We start from the raw sequence: 13,881 nt of genomic DNA on the forward strand, positions 1-13,881 counted from the left end.
GCCCTTGTGAATCGTGGACCTCTCAGTGATGGCTTGTAGCATGGGAACTCCTGCTGAATCCCTAGGGACTGCACACTGGATTTTTCTCATGAAGACCATTAGAGTTTGCTCAAGATTGATGGAGGAAAATAAGTAAACTATTTTTTATCTGAAGGGTAATTGCCTAGCTGTTAATACATCTATCCCACTGAGAGACCAGATGCCTAGATAGCTAGTGCCTTCATGGAAAAATATCTGTGTTTGCCTATACAACTATTACTGTATCCAGGTGTGCAACTAGTCATCTGAAGCAAACTGATGGCCATGAATGTCCTCATCAAGGCATCAAAAATACAGAAATTGCACAAGGACAGATGGGTACTGTATTTAACATGTCTAAAGTTTTCCCAGTGGAACTTTTGATGCACAGTAGAAACAAACTTGGCAACAGGTGACCAAGAATTATCCTGCAACAGAATGCTGCCATCTGCCAGCATTCCTGGGCATTTGGCCTTGATGGCACACTTCCAGTTTTACAAAGTGTTCAGATGGCCATCACATCACATCATGTCTTGGCACTGTCACGTCAGGGTATATTCACACTGTCCATCACATGTCATGTCAGTTCAGTCAGCCCACTACTGAATGTTGAAAGTGAGATTATGAGTGATGCATAAAGTTTGAGTATACAAGTAGTATTGGAATTGAGTAACTAACAAGATAAGATTTATTAATGGCCAAATCAAACTTTATAATGTATATTCTTGATCAATATAATGTGATAAAGTGCTGAGAAGGAAACAACATTTCAAAACATGGACATTAATTTGCTAGTGAAAATATATACATAAAAACATAAAACAATATTTACAAGGAGATAAACAGAACCTCTTTACCTTATACATTGTTTTCTTGTCTTAAATTACTAAGAATATCATAAATAATTGTATTTTTCTCCTTCATTAGAAACTACTGTTTCACTTGAAATGTTATTTAATGAAAATTACTTCGTCAATATTATGTTCTTATTTATATACTGTGTGGGAATCAACTCTGTTCTGTTATTTTCCGCCTTCAGATGTCTGACTTCGCTTGTGGAAGAACACTCAATGAAAATACATTTAAGTCGTCAAAGAACTTGGCAATTTATCACAAGAACAAAGCACAACGGAATAAAGATTATGAACATACAAAAGCACGAAATCCACTGCTAGGAGGGAACACGGTGAAAATAAGTTAACTTCTGATGTTGGCAGGCGACAACGACGTGAAAACTTTTTTCCTGAGAAATTTTGACATGGCGTGATGTGATGTGGTGCTCCATTGACAGCCTGTGTGGAAGCGGCCATTTGAAATGCAGTGTGGAATGAAGGCCAGTGTGAATTGCCCTCTACTGACTTTGGACGTTAATCACCTATACCTGTTGTCACTCACATCATGACAGCGGCTTTCGTGCTTTTGCGTCTTGTTAATCTTTATTTTATCATTTTACTTCTGTGACACATTGCAGTGTTCCATAATGGCTTAGGTTTTTTTCCGTGAGTGTTCTTCACAAAAGAGGTTAGAAACCTGAAGCTAAAACATTCACTGGTTTTACAATACCCTGACAAAGGACATGCCCATACTGTGAAGAAACAAGAACGTGAATTGATGAAACAATCTGAATTCAATAACATTTCCTGACAGTGTAAGTATCACACTGTTAAGGGCCAAAAAATGTTATCGAAACTACCATAATGGATAAGGTAATGGTACTGTATTATATACATTGTATGATGTGAAACTTCCTGGCAAATTAAAACCATGTGCCGGACCGAGACTCGAACTCGAGACCTTTGCGTTTCGCAGGCAACTGCTCTGCGCCTCACGACCCCTCCTCCCAGCTTCAATTCCGTCAGTACCTCGTTTCCTACCTTCCAAACTTCAGAGAATCTCTTCTAAAAACCTTGCAGAACTAGTACTCCTAGAAGAAAGGATATTGCAGAGACATCGTTTAGCCACAGCCTGAGGGATGTTTGCAGAATAAGATTTTCACTTTGCAGAGGAGTGTGCGCTGATGTAAGACTTCTACATCTACATCTCCATCCATATTCCGCAAGCCACCTGACGGTGTGTGGCGGAGGATACCTTTAGTACCTCTACCGGTTCTCCCTTCTATTACAACCTCGTATTGTTCATGGAAAGAAAGATTGTCAGTATGCTTCTGTGTGGACTCTCATCTCTCTGATTTTATCCTCATGGTCTCTTCGCGAGATATACATAAGAGGGAGCAATATACTGTTTGACTCCTTGGTGAAGGTATGTTCTCGAAACTTCAACAAAAGCCCATACCGAGCTAATGGCCGTCTCTCTTGCACAGTCTTCCATTGGAATTTATCTATCTTCTCTGTAACGCTTTTGCAAATTCTAAATGATCCTGTAATGAAGTGCGCTACTCTCTGTTGGATCTTCTCTATCTCTCCTATCAACACTATCTGGTACAGATCCCACACTGGTGAGCAGTATTCAAGCAGTGGGCGAACAAGTGTACTGTAACCTACTTCCTTTGTTTTCGGACTTTATTTCCATAGGATTCTTCCAATGAATCTCAGTCTGGCATCTGCTTTACCGACGATTAATTTTATATGGTGATTCCATATTAAATCACTCCTAATGCCTACTCCCAGATAATTTATGGAATTAACTGTTTCCTGTTTTTGGCCTGCTATATTGTAGCTAAAAGATAAAGGATTTTTCTTTCTATGTATTCGCAGCACATTACACTTGTTTACATTTAGATTCATTTGCCATTCCCTGCACCAGGAGTCAATTCGATGGAGATCATCCTGCATTTCAGTACAATTTTCCATTGTTACAACCTTTCGATATACTACAGCATCATCCGCAAAAAGCCTCAGAGAACTTCTGATGTTATCCACAAGGTCATTTATATATATTGTGAATAGCCACAGTCCTATGACACTCTCCTGTCACACACCTGAAATCACTCTTACTTCAGAAGACTTCTCTCCATTGAGAATGACATGCTACGTTCTGTTATCCAGGAACTCTTTAATCCAAACACACAATTGGTCTGATAGTCCATATGCTCTTGCTTTGTTCATTAAACAACTGTGGGGAACCATATGAAACGTCTTGACGAAGTCAAGAAACACAGCATCTACCTGAGAACCCGTGTCTATGGCTCTCTGAGTCTCGTGGACGAATAACGTGAGCTGGGTTTCACATAACCGTCTTTTTCGAAACCCATGCTGATTCCTACAGAGTAGATTTCTAGTCTCCAGAAAAGTCATGATGCTCAAACATAATACATGTTCCAAAATTCTACAACTGATCGACGTTAGAGACATAGGTCTATAGTTCTGCACATCTGTTCGACGTCCCTTCTTGAAAACGGAGATGACCTGTGCCCTTTTCCAATTCTTTGGAACGCTACGCTCTTCTAGAGACCTATGGTACACCGCTGCAAGAAGGGGGGCAGGTTCCTTCGCGTACTCTGTGTGAAATCGAACTGGTATCCCATCAGGTCCAGCGGCCTTTCCTCTTTTGAGTGCTTTTATTTGTTTTTCTGTCCCTCCATCATCTATTTCGATATCTACCATTTTGTCATCTGTGCAGCAGTGCAGTGTTCCTCAGTGAAACAGCTTTGGAAAAAGACATTTAGTATTTCGGCGTTTAATTTGTCATCCTCTGTTTCAGTACCATTTTGGTCACAGAGTGTCTGGACATTTTGTTTTGATCCACCTACCGCTTTGACATAAGACCAAATTATCTTAGGATTTTCTGCCAAGGCAATACATAGAATTTTACTTTCGAATTCGTTGAACACCTCTCGCATAGCCCTCCTCACACTAGATTTCGCTTCGTGTAATTTTTGTTTGTCTGCAAGGCTTTGGCTATGTTTATGTTTGCTGTGAAGTTCCCTTTGCTTTCGTACCAGTTTCCTAACTCGGTTGTTGTACCATGATGGCTCTTTTCCATCTCTTATGATCTTTCTTCGCACTTTCTCATCTAATGCATATTGTACCATGGTTTTGAACTTTGTCCACTGATCCACAACATTATATGTACTTGAGGTAAAACTTTTGTCTTGAGCCGTCAAGTACACTGAAATATGCTTTTTGTCACTTTTGCTAAACAGAAAAATCTTCCCACGTTTTTTAATATTTCTATTTACGGCTAAAATCACCGATGCTGTAACCGCTTTATGATCGCTGATTCCCTGTTCTGCGTTAACTGTTTCAAACAGTTTTGGTTTGTTTGTCACCAGAAGGTCTAGTATGCCATCGCCACGAGTCAGTTCTCTGTTTAACTGGCAGATTAAAAGTGTGCGAACTTGGGACCTTTGCCACTTGTCACGGGCAAGTGCTCTGCCATCTGAAGATCTCATTGTGGTTTTATGTGTTTGTGTATATGTTTTGTCACTAGCAAGTGAGTGTAGATGTTTAAGACGTTTGGACCACATTTTTCTTATTATTTCACCTCTTAGCATTTTACCTCACAAATTTTATCAAAAACATCCATTATGAAGCTTGTTCTGACCATTAATAAACTTCATCATTGTCATTTCCTAAAATCTGATCCTATATTCCAATTTTTGTATCACAGATGGTATCCAACAACCTCACCTGCACCATTTAGTACTGCATTAAGCAAAGTGACAATGTATTGACGTTAAGTTTAGTGTGAAACACCACCAGCTGGTGGTACTGTAGCCTGCGGTTCCATTCCATTGACATGCCCCACTTACTATCAACTGATCCGCTTTTCCTGCAGTTGAAGAATCTGTAACAACTTATTATAATCAATGATACGAAACTGCTGAAAAAATGATTATATGAGAGTGTGGGTTCTAGTAAAAGTAATGCATGCATGCATGCATGCATGCATGCATAATATAGGTATTATTCTAATAACGGTTTCAGTGAGATTTATAAACAAATAAACAGAAGATTTCTTAAACACATACCTATAGTTTTACAGAGCCTGTATTTCACTGACTCCTGAACAATCACATATTAGTACCTCCTCAGTGGTACCGATAAGGTATTTCTTTGTGAAATGCAATGTGCATTCAGAATGTGTAGCTCATTGGGTTGGTTGATGACAGAGGAATTTTTTTGACTAGGACTGGTTGTTTATGTGGAGTATACACGAGTGATCTGGAATCCATACTCTTCAGCAGGAAAGTTCGCTTGAGTCTGCCAATGCAGATGGTCTTCTGACCACCAGGTGTTTCAATAGCAAAACGTTTTTTAGAGTGTGAATGTAGCAGGTATGATCCATCATACATAATCTGTAAAGGTTTTCTCATGTCTTATGACTATATGTGAAGAGGTCATGTGATCAGGTTCGATGCAGACAGACATTGTAGCACGATGTCGAACTGTAATTGGTTTAAGCGACGCTATCTGCTGTTTAAAGTTGAAAATGAAAGTTCTAATGTCACACTCCACTGGTTTCAGATCAAAAAAGTTGACTCGAAGTCTGTTTGTTATGCCATAACTCATTTCTGCAATGGTGTTCTACTCAAGAATCACTTCAGTGCAGAAATCCATTTAAATCTGTGGAAAGACATTGAAAAGTCAGGCTCTTAACCTTCGAGTATACGCGCTGTTTCTGGTAACGTACAGTCACATGTGGGATCTAGAAGTACCCCAACAGTGCTTAGGTGTGCTTACAAGTAATTACTGGAAATAACTTGGAAATTTTTATATTTACATAATAAAAGACAAGGAATTTATTATTTAAGTCGTTTATAGTGTTTATATTAATCAGTCTTATCAGAAACTTTAAGCCAATTACAAAAACATGTCATTTTGGTTTTCTGTTTGTATATCTCAGTTAAAATTACATAAAAAACAACAAATACTAACTTCTAACAACACTTTTTTTATTTTGTACAGAATTGGAGCATAAAATCAAATGAAAATTATAAAGCAGAAAAACTAACAAGACACATTATATACCTACAAAATCATTCATTTCCTTTGGCTTCACAGAACAAACAAAAATTCATTGCCTCTGAATGAGGCTTACAAACACATTGTTTGCAAGTGTTACATGTTAGAAAGCTCTTTTTATCTTTCGAATTTGGGCTAATATAACACCTTTGCTTTTTAGAAGCACTAGGACCAGTCTCATCTGCATTAGGCTTTGAAAACATTTGTTCTGTGCCAACCGATTTGCGTATAATTTCCTGTACGTATTTGGCCAGCTTTGGGTTATTTTCTAATCTCCTGCAAATGTACGGCTTTACAAGACTCATTGCAGTGGACTTTATGTATTCTCCTCTGCTGACTTTTTTATTTGGATTAGAACCGACCCAAAGAACATACCTGTTAGCAAGAGAAATATTCAGCATTGCAGCAAAGATTGCATTTGGCCATCTTCTTGTTCTATGAGAGCAAGAGTAATTTGAGTATTTCAAATCCAAGGCATCAACTCCTCCCTTAGTCGCATTGTGAAAGTCTATAATTGCAGGTTTCTTCAATTGTTGATTTACAGACACTTTGTGATGCATGGCAGATAGTAAAACTACACTTTTATACTTCTTTGGAACGAATGATACCAATGTCTTGTCTCGAACAAGTCCAAATAATGATGATTCAGTGAGTCTTCTTTTATCGGATAAAACCTGATGAGGAATTTCTCGTTTGTATTTTCGTACAGTACCCACGTATGTTAGTCCTCATTTCAATAATTCGTCTACTAACTCAACAGTGATATTCCTATGAGTTCCAAAAAATGCCTCTGCAAGTTTTAGCAAATCTTGTGTTGGCACTGCGAAAGAGATATTACTTTGGGTGAGCGGTTTTCCAGAGTATATAAACGCATTACATGAGTAATGAGTTTTCGCATCGCAAATACACTTCATTTTCGGCTCAGATTTTCCGGGTTTACTTTTGATAAACATTCTGAATGAGCACTTTCCTCAAAATTTTGCCAACATTTCATCAAATGTCTCTTCCAGTAAAATTAGTCGCCCATAGTGATCTAACATTTTCATGATTTGACTTGAATATCGACGTAAACAGAAGTAATCCAAGGTAAGCTCGTACCTCATAGCAATCTATGTTTTTCGCGTATTACAGTCTTAATAATGGAGGTGAATACTTGTCCTCAAGTTTTTTTTGGAACAGTGCGCAATAGTCTCAATCACATCATCGGTAAATAATAGTTCCCAACTCTCTACAAGCAGCAGGTCCTTTCAGTCCCGCGCGTTCTCGTACAATATTGTGCTGTAGTACACGAGATGAATGTGGGGCAGATTTACTCCATTTGAATCTGTTCTTACCGTAAAAATAGTTCCCTGAGCTTTCTTCGTCTTCTTCACTAGAATAAGAGCTTTCAATTAGCTCCATCTCTGAACCAGAAAGGTGTTCACTGTGTATCGAATCATGATCACTGATGTGATCAACATCTTCATCTGGATCATTTAGTTTTGTGTCTTCACGTTCTGCGTCAGTGCCTTCTTCCAACAGTCGTGCAATATCCTCATCATGAAGAAAGCGAGTCACTGTTGAAACTCTGCTGAAATAAGAGGAAATTACTGTATTAGCATATTGTAAATAAATACTACGTAAAATCATGTGTGGGGTCTACAGGTACCCCAACAATGAAAAACAGGCACTTACTGTTGCGAGAGCGCCGCGCACGTCCACCTATTGCACACTGAAAAACCTACAATGACGAGTCTGTAGTGCGCCAACAATGGAAATTATAAACCAAAAATGTAGCGTGGGGTCTGCTGAGACCCCACCTTTGTATTTAAAAGTTAATGTTGTCTTGGTGTTGTGATGCCACCTTTTAACTTTGCCGTTTGATACTGGGTGGTAAGCAGCGGTTTTGATGTGGTTTATAACTAGGATCTTTGTGAGATGAGTGACCAATTGATACTCAAACTGCCATTCTCTGTCAGTTGCGATGTTTGGGACTCCAAGCTCTGCAACATTCTCTCCAAAGACGTTTTTCAGTGGAACTACCTTTACACAGCATGTAAAACCGCCAATCATTGAAACTTCCTGACATATTAAAACTGTGTCCAGACCAAAACTCGAACTCGGGACATGGGCACATGCTCCCTTTTCTTCCAGGAGTGCTAGTTCTGCAAGTTTCTTGGAAGAGCTTCCGTGAGGTTTGGAAGGTAGAAGACGAGTTAAAGCTCGAAATAAAGCTTTGAGGTGCGGTCCTGTGTCTTGCTTGGGTAGCTCAGCTAGTAGAGCAGTTGTTGCAGAAGGCAAAGGTACCGAGTTCGAGTCTCTGTCTGACATAAAATTTTAATCTGCCAGGAAGCTTCATATCACTGTACACTCCATTGCAGAGCGAACATTTCATCCTGTCGATTATTCTTAAGAGACAGGTGAAGCATTGAGGCAAGGTAGTGGTCGAAATAGAACTAGATCAAGATGTGTATGTGAGAAGTGGCCGTCAGCTTCAGTGAAAGCTCCACAAACCCTGCTTGTATGTTTATAAATTTTTGTTTATTGATAGCGAACACATGTTTTCACCTGCAGTTTTGTATGTTGATTCGCCAATAGGCTTGCATAGTGGTAACATTGGTTCCCATCAGATCACTGAAGTTAATCACTGTTGGGCTGGACTAGCACTTGGATGGGTGACGATTCAGGTCTGCTAAGCACCATTGGTAAATTGGGTGCACTCAGCCCATCTGAAGCCAGTTAAAAGCTACTTGACTGAGAAGTGGCAGCGCCAGTCACAAAAATTGACAGTGGCGCGAAGAGCAGTATGCTGACCACCTGCCCTCGATATCCACATCCAGTGACGCCTATTGGCTGAAGATGACATGGCGTTCAGACAGAACCATCAGACCAATCAAGGCTTGTCGGTCAGAGAGTTTTATACCACTTTTCAATGAGGACCAGATGAAATGCTACCGAATCGAGATTACTGTGTCTTTGATGTCACTGTGAAAAAATAATGTAGTGGAAGAAAGACTTCTTGTCGATAGGATGGAGGAATGTATGGCCTGACTTTACCTGCAGAATTATCACAAAGTAGCTTTGATTCATCAGATAACAATATTGTTACAAACACTATTGGTAAATAAAGCAGCATTTAGTTTCTGAACAAGATCCTGGGCATGAGGTTTCCACAACAGCTTACTATCTATCCGAGCGCCTAGGAACTTGAACTGTTCCGTCTCACTTATAATATGCCCATTCTGTCTGATCAAAATATCGGTTCGTGTTGAACTGTGATTTAGAAACTGTAAAAACTGAGTTTTACTGTGATTTAGCATCAAACTATTTTCCACAAGCCACAAACTTATTTCACTAACTACATTATTTGATACTGTTTCAATATTACACAAAAGATCTGTCACTACCAAGCTGGTAGCAAACAGAAATATTTTTGAATTACCTGTAATACTAAAAGGCATATCATTTATATAAATAAGAAACAGCAGTGGCCCTAGCAGCGACCCTTGGGGAACGCCCCACTTAACAGTGCCCCATTGCGACTGAACATCACTACCACTCTCAATATTGCGGAGAATAACCTTCTGCTTTCTGCTGTTAAAGTAAGAGGCGAACCAATTGTAAGCTACTCCCCTTACTCCAGAATGGTCCAACTTCTGCAGTAATATTTTGTGGTCAACACAGTGAAAAGCCTTCGTTAAATCGAAGGAAACACCTAACGTTCACAACCTTTTATTTAATCCGTCCAAAACCTCCCAGAGAAAAGAGAATATAGCATTTTCAGTTGTTAAACCATTTCTAAAACCAAACTGAACATTTGACACCAAATTATGTGAATTTAAATTCTCCAGTAACCTTGTATGTACAACCTTCTCGATAACTTTAGCAAACACCGATGGCATAGAAACACGTCTAAAATTGTCAACATTATCCCTGTCTCCCTTTTTATAAAGTGACTTCACTACCGAGTACTTTAATCGATCAGAAAACCAACCACTCCTAAAGGAAAAGTTACAGATATGGCTAAGTACTGGGCTAACGTACATAGAACAATACTTCAGTATCCTGCTAGATACCCCGTCATATCCATGAGAGTTCTTGGTCTTTAGTGATTTAATTATTAACTCAATCTCGCTCTTGTCACTGTCATGGAGGACCATTTCAGTTAACAGTCTCAGAACACTTTTTTTCTAAGAGCACTATATGATTCCCTGTTGGGACTAGGTTTCTATTTAGTTCACCTGCTATATTCAGAAAGTGATTATTAAATTCTGTACATATATGCTACTTATCAGTAACACGGACATTCCCACTATGCACTGATTCTATATCCTCGACCTGTCTCTGCAGACCAGCCACTTCCTTTACGACTGACCATATGGTTTTAATTTTATCCTGAGACTTAGCTATTCTATCTACATACCACATACTTTTTGCCTTGCTAATAACATTCTTAAGCACCTTACAATACTGTTTGTAATGGGCTGCTGCATTTAGATTTTGACTGTTTCTAACGTTTTGATATAATTGCCACTTTGTTCTACAAGATATTCTTATCCTTCTAGTCAACCACCCAGGCTGCCTGTTTGTGCTACTGCCCTGTTTTGAACGTTCTAATGGAAAGCAACTTTCAAAGAGCACGAGAAAAGTCTTGAGAAAAGCATTATATTTATCGTCTACTGTATCAGTGCTATAAACATCTTGCCACTCTTGTTCCTTGATAAGGTTTACAAAGGTCTCTATAGCAACTAGATCAGCTTTCCTAAACAGTTGATGACTATATTTAACACGTGTTACAGCATAAAAATCGTTTAGCGTTAAAATTTGTGCATCTTGATCTGAAAGGCCATTCACCTTTTTGCTAACAGAATGCCCTTCTAGTAATGAGGAATGAACAAAAATGTTGTCTATGGTTGTTCTACTGTTCCCTTGCACTCTCGTTAGAAAGAATACGCTTTGCATAAGATTATATGAATTAAGAAGGTCTACCAGCATCCTTTTCCTTGCACAATCACTTATACAATTAATATTAAAGTCACCATATATAACAAACTTTTTGTATTTCCTATAAAGTGAACCAAGTACCTCGTCTAGCTTTAGCAAAAATGTTATGAAATCGGAGTCTGGGGATCTATAAATAACAACATTTAGACGTTTAGCCCCATTAAATTTAACCACACCTGCACAACATTCAAACACCTTTCCAGTGCAGTACTTTGAAACATTGTAAGTAGGCTGTTTAGGTTTTTTTATTGGTAACGGCACGTAGCGCTCTGTATGAAGATCACTGTCTGTGCTGTGTGCAGTCTGTGGCTGGTTGGCATTGTTGTAATACTCGCCATTGTGGCGTTGGGCAGATGGATGTGAACAGTGTGTAGCGTTGCGCAGTTGGAGGTGAGCCGCCAACAGTGGTGGATGTGAGGAGAGAAATGGCGGAGTTTTGAAATTTGTAAGACTGGATGTCATGAACTGATATATATATTATGACTTTGGAACACTAGTAAGGTAAATACATTGTTTGTTCTCTATTAAAATCTTTCATTTGCGAACTATACCCATCAGTAGTTAGTACCTTCTGTAGTATGAATCTTTTATTTAGCTGGCAGTAGTGGCGCTCGCTGTATTGCAGTAGTTCGAGTAAGGAAGATTTTTGTGAGGTAAGTGATTTGTGAAACGTATAGGTTAATGTTAGTCAGGGCCATTCTTTTGTAGGGATTTTTGAAAGTCAGATTGCGTTGCACTAAAAATATTGTGTGTCAGTTTAAACACAGTCATGTATAAATGTTCAAAGGGGACGTTTCAACATCAATTGACCCAAATGGGATGCCGTTTTTCACATACATGGCTACTCCCCCACACCGCAAAGAGCTCCTAGAAAAGCTGCCAGCCAACCTGTATCCTGGTAAAGGGAGCCTCTGAATTATCTCCTTATTTAAAAAGTGTTCAGATATACCAATAATTTCAGAGTCAACATCTATAGGCAGTTCACTAACATTATCTCTAATACCTTGTATATTTTGATGAAATATACTAATTCCCTCATTACTCAGATACGTAAGCTTTGACGAAAGTGGTTCCGTTGTTAGAGAGACTTCCCTTAAGCAGGAATACCTATCAGCTGACTTCAGTCTAAAAAAGGTGCAGCTCTAACACCTACTACTGCAGGAATTTTCCCATGAGTGATCCCACCACCCCCACCTATGTTGTCACCTAAATGTTAATGGCTTGTGGTCTGTCAATATTGTGAATCGCCTGGTTTCCAAAGATAACGAAAACATTTGACTGCTGAATACATAGCGAACAATTCATGGTCATAAGTATTATAGTTACATTGTGTGTTGGTGATAGATCTGGAGAAAAATGCAAGTGGTTTACATGTTCCTTTTCCCATCTGGTGTAAAGAAGCACCTATAGCACAGATAGAAGTATCATCCATCAAAATTAAGAGAATATCTGTTGCAGGATGAGCAAGCTGACATGCATTAGTTGGTTGTTGTTTTAACTTCTTGAACGATCTGTCTGCTTCTCTGGTCCATGTAACATGGCGATTATCATTCCTCATAGCGTTTTTGCACAAGTTAAACAAAGGTTGTTGGATTTCTGCAGAATATTCTAGTATACGCCTCTAGCAATTCATCAGTCCTAAAAAACTACTAGTTCTGCTACTGTTTCAGGACGAGCGAAGTCCTTGATTATTTCACTTTTTCTTCTAATGATGAAATTCTTTGATGTGGCACATGATAACCCAAGAATAATATGTCTATCTCCCCAAAATACATGTTCCCACGTTAATGTTAAGATAATATTTATCCAGCTGTTGAAGAAGCTCTTGCAGATGTATTACATGTTCTTCATCTTCTTAACATCAAGCAACAGACCATAATGAGTCAAGAAATCGGCACCAGTCGCTGGCTGGCAAACACCTGCAAGAAGAACTGGCTATGAAAATCTTTGGCAAAGGCCTGTTTGAGGATCAGTAGTCTTTCACTACTTTTTTGTTATCTAATACTGTTACTGGCATTACCGAAACGTGTGTTCCGGGGTCGACCAAAAACGGAAGATGTTTGTTGCGATACATTATGAATTGCCGGCGATATGATCCAGTTTCCTCACCCTGTGATGCACCAAAAGAGTAGCGTACTAGTTTTCCGTCTGAGCTTTAGCGGACTGTTGAGAAATAAATAGACATGGCGGTTGTTTTTTCTTCGTATACTGATTCAGTGTATTATGATATCAGCGCACGGAATGTTTCTGTGCACGCCGCGGTGATAACGAACTGCTTCTCGATCGTGACCGAGTTCGTAATTTCTGAATCTGGATCGTTAATTCCGAAGGCTGTCTTTCCAGATGGGAAAGTCTATCATCTTGAGACACAGACGAAACATTTTCCTTACTATATACGAACTGACTGGGCGTTATAACACCCAAGATTTTGTCGGTCACAGAAACCATTGCTTCGAGATTTACGTCTTGACTAGCTGCTAGTAAAGAACGTGCATTGATTGGCAGTCGATTGAAGAAGTATAGTTCTAAAAAAGTCATCGGTTACTCGCGTTTCGACAAGAGCATGCATATCTCAGAGCAAAGTAGATGATTTCTTGTCTCCTGGTTCTACTTCGGTTAGCATTTTTTTGATTTTATTTAAATCTGATATTTCAAATTCTGTAATAAGACGTGTAGGATTTGGGAAAGCTGATACTGGTTGCGATATAAAACCTGAAATTAGCGCAGCAGTTTCGCTAGCAAGTGATCTCAAACTCTGTGATCGCATTGCTAATATTCAGGTAATAAATTGACTCCATTTGCAACAACCATATCTTTATATCTTTCGTCAGAAAAGTGGTATTTTCAATGCCCGATATTTCCATACAGGTGTCGCTCTATAATGAGTATGCAACAACCATATCTTTATACCTTTCGTCAGCAAAGTGGTATTTTCAATGCCACCTGCGATATTTCC

The sequence above is a fragment of the Schistocerca gregaria genome, chromosome 7, assembly GCF_023897955.1.
Source record: "Schistocerca gregaria isolate iqSchGreg1 chromosome 7, iqSchGreg1.2, whole genome shotgun sequence".
Taxonomy (NCBI): domain Eukaryota; kingdom Metazoa; phylum Arthropoda; class Insecta; order Orthoptera; family Acrididae; genus Schistocerca; species Schistocerca gregaria.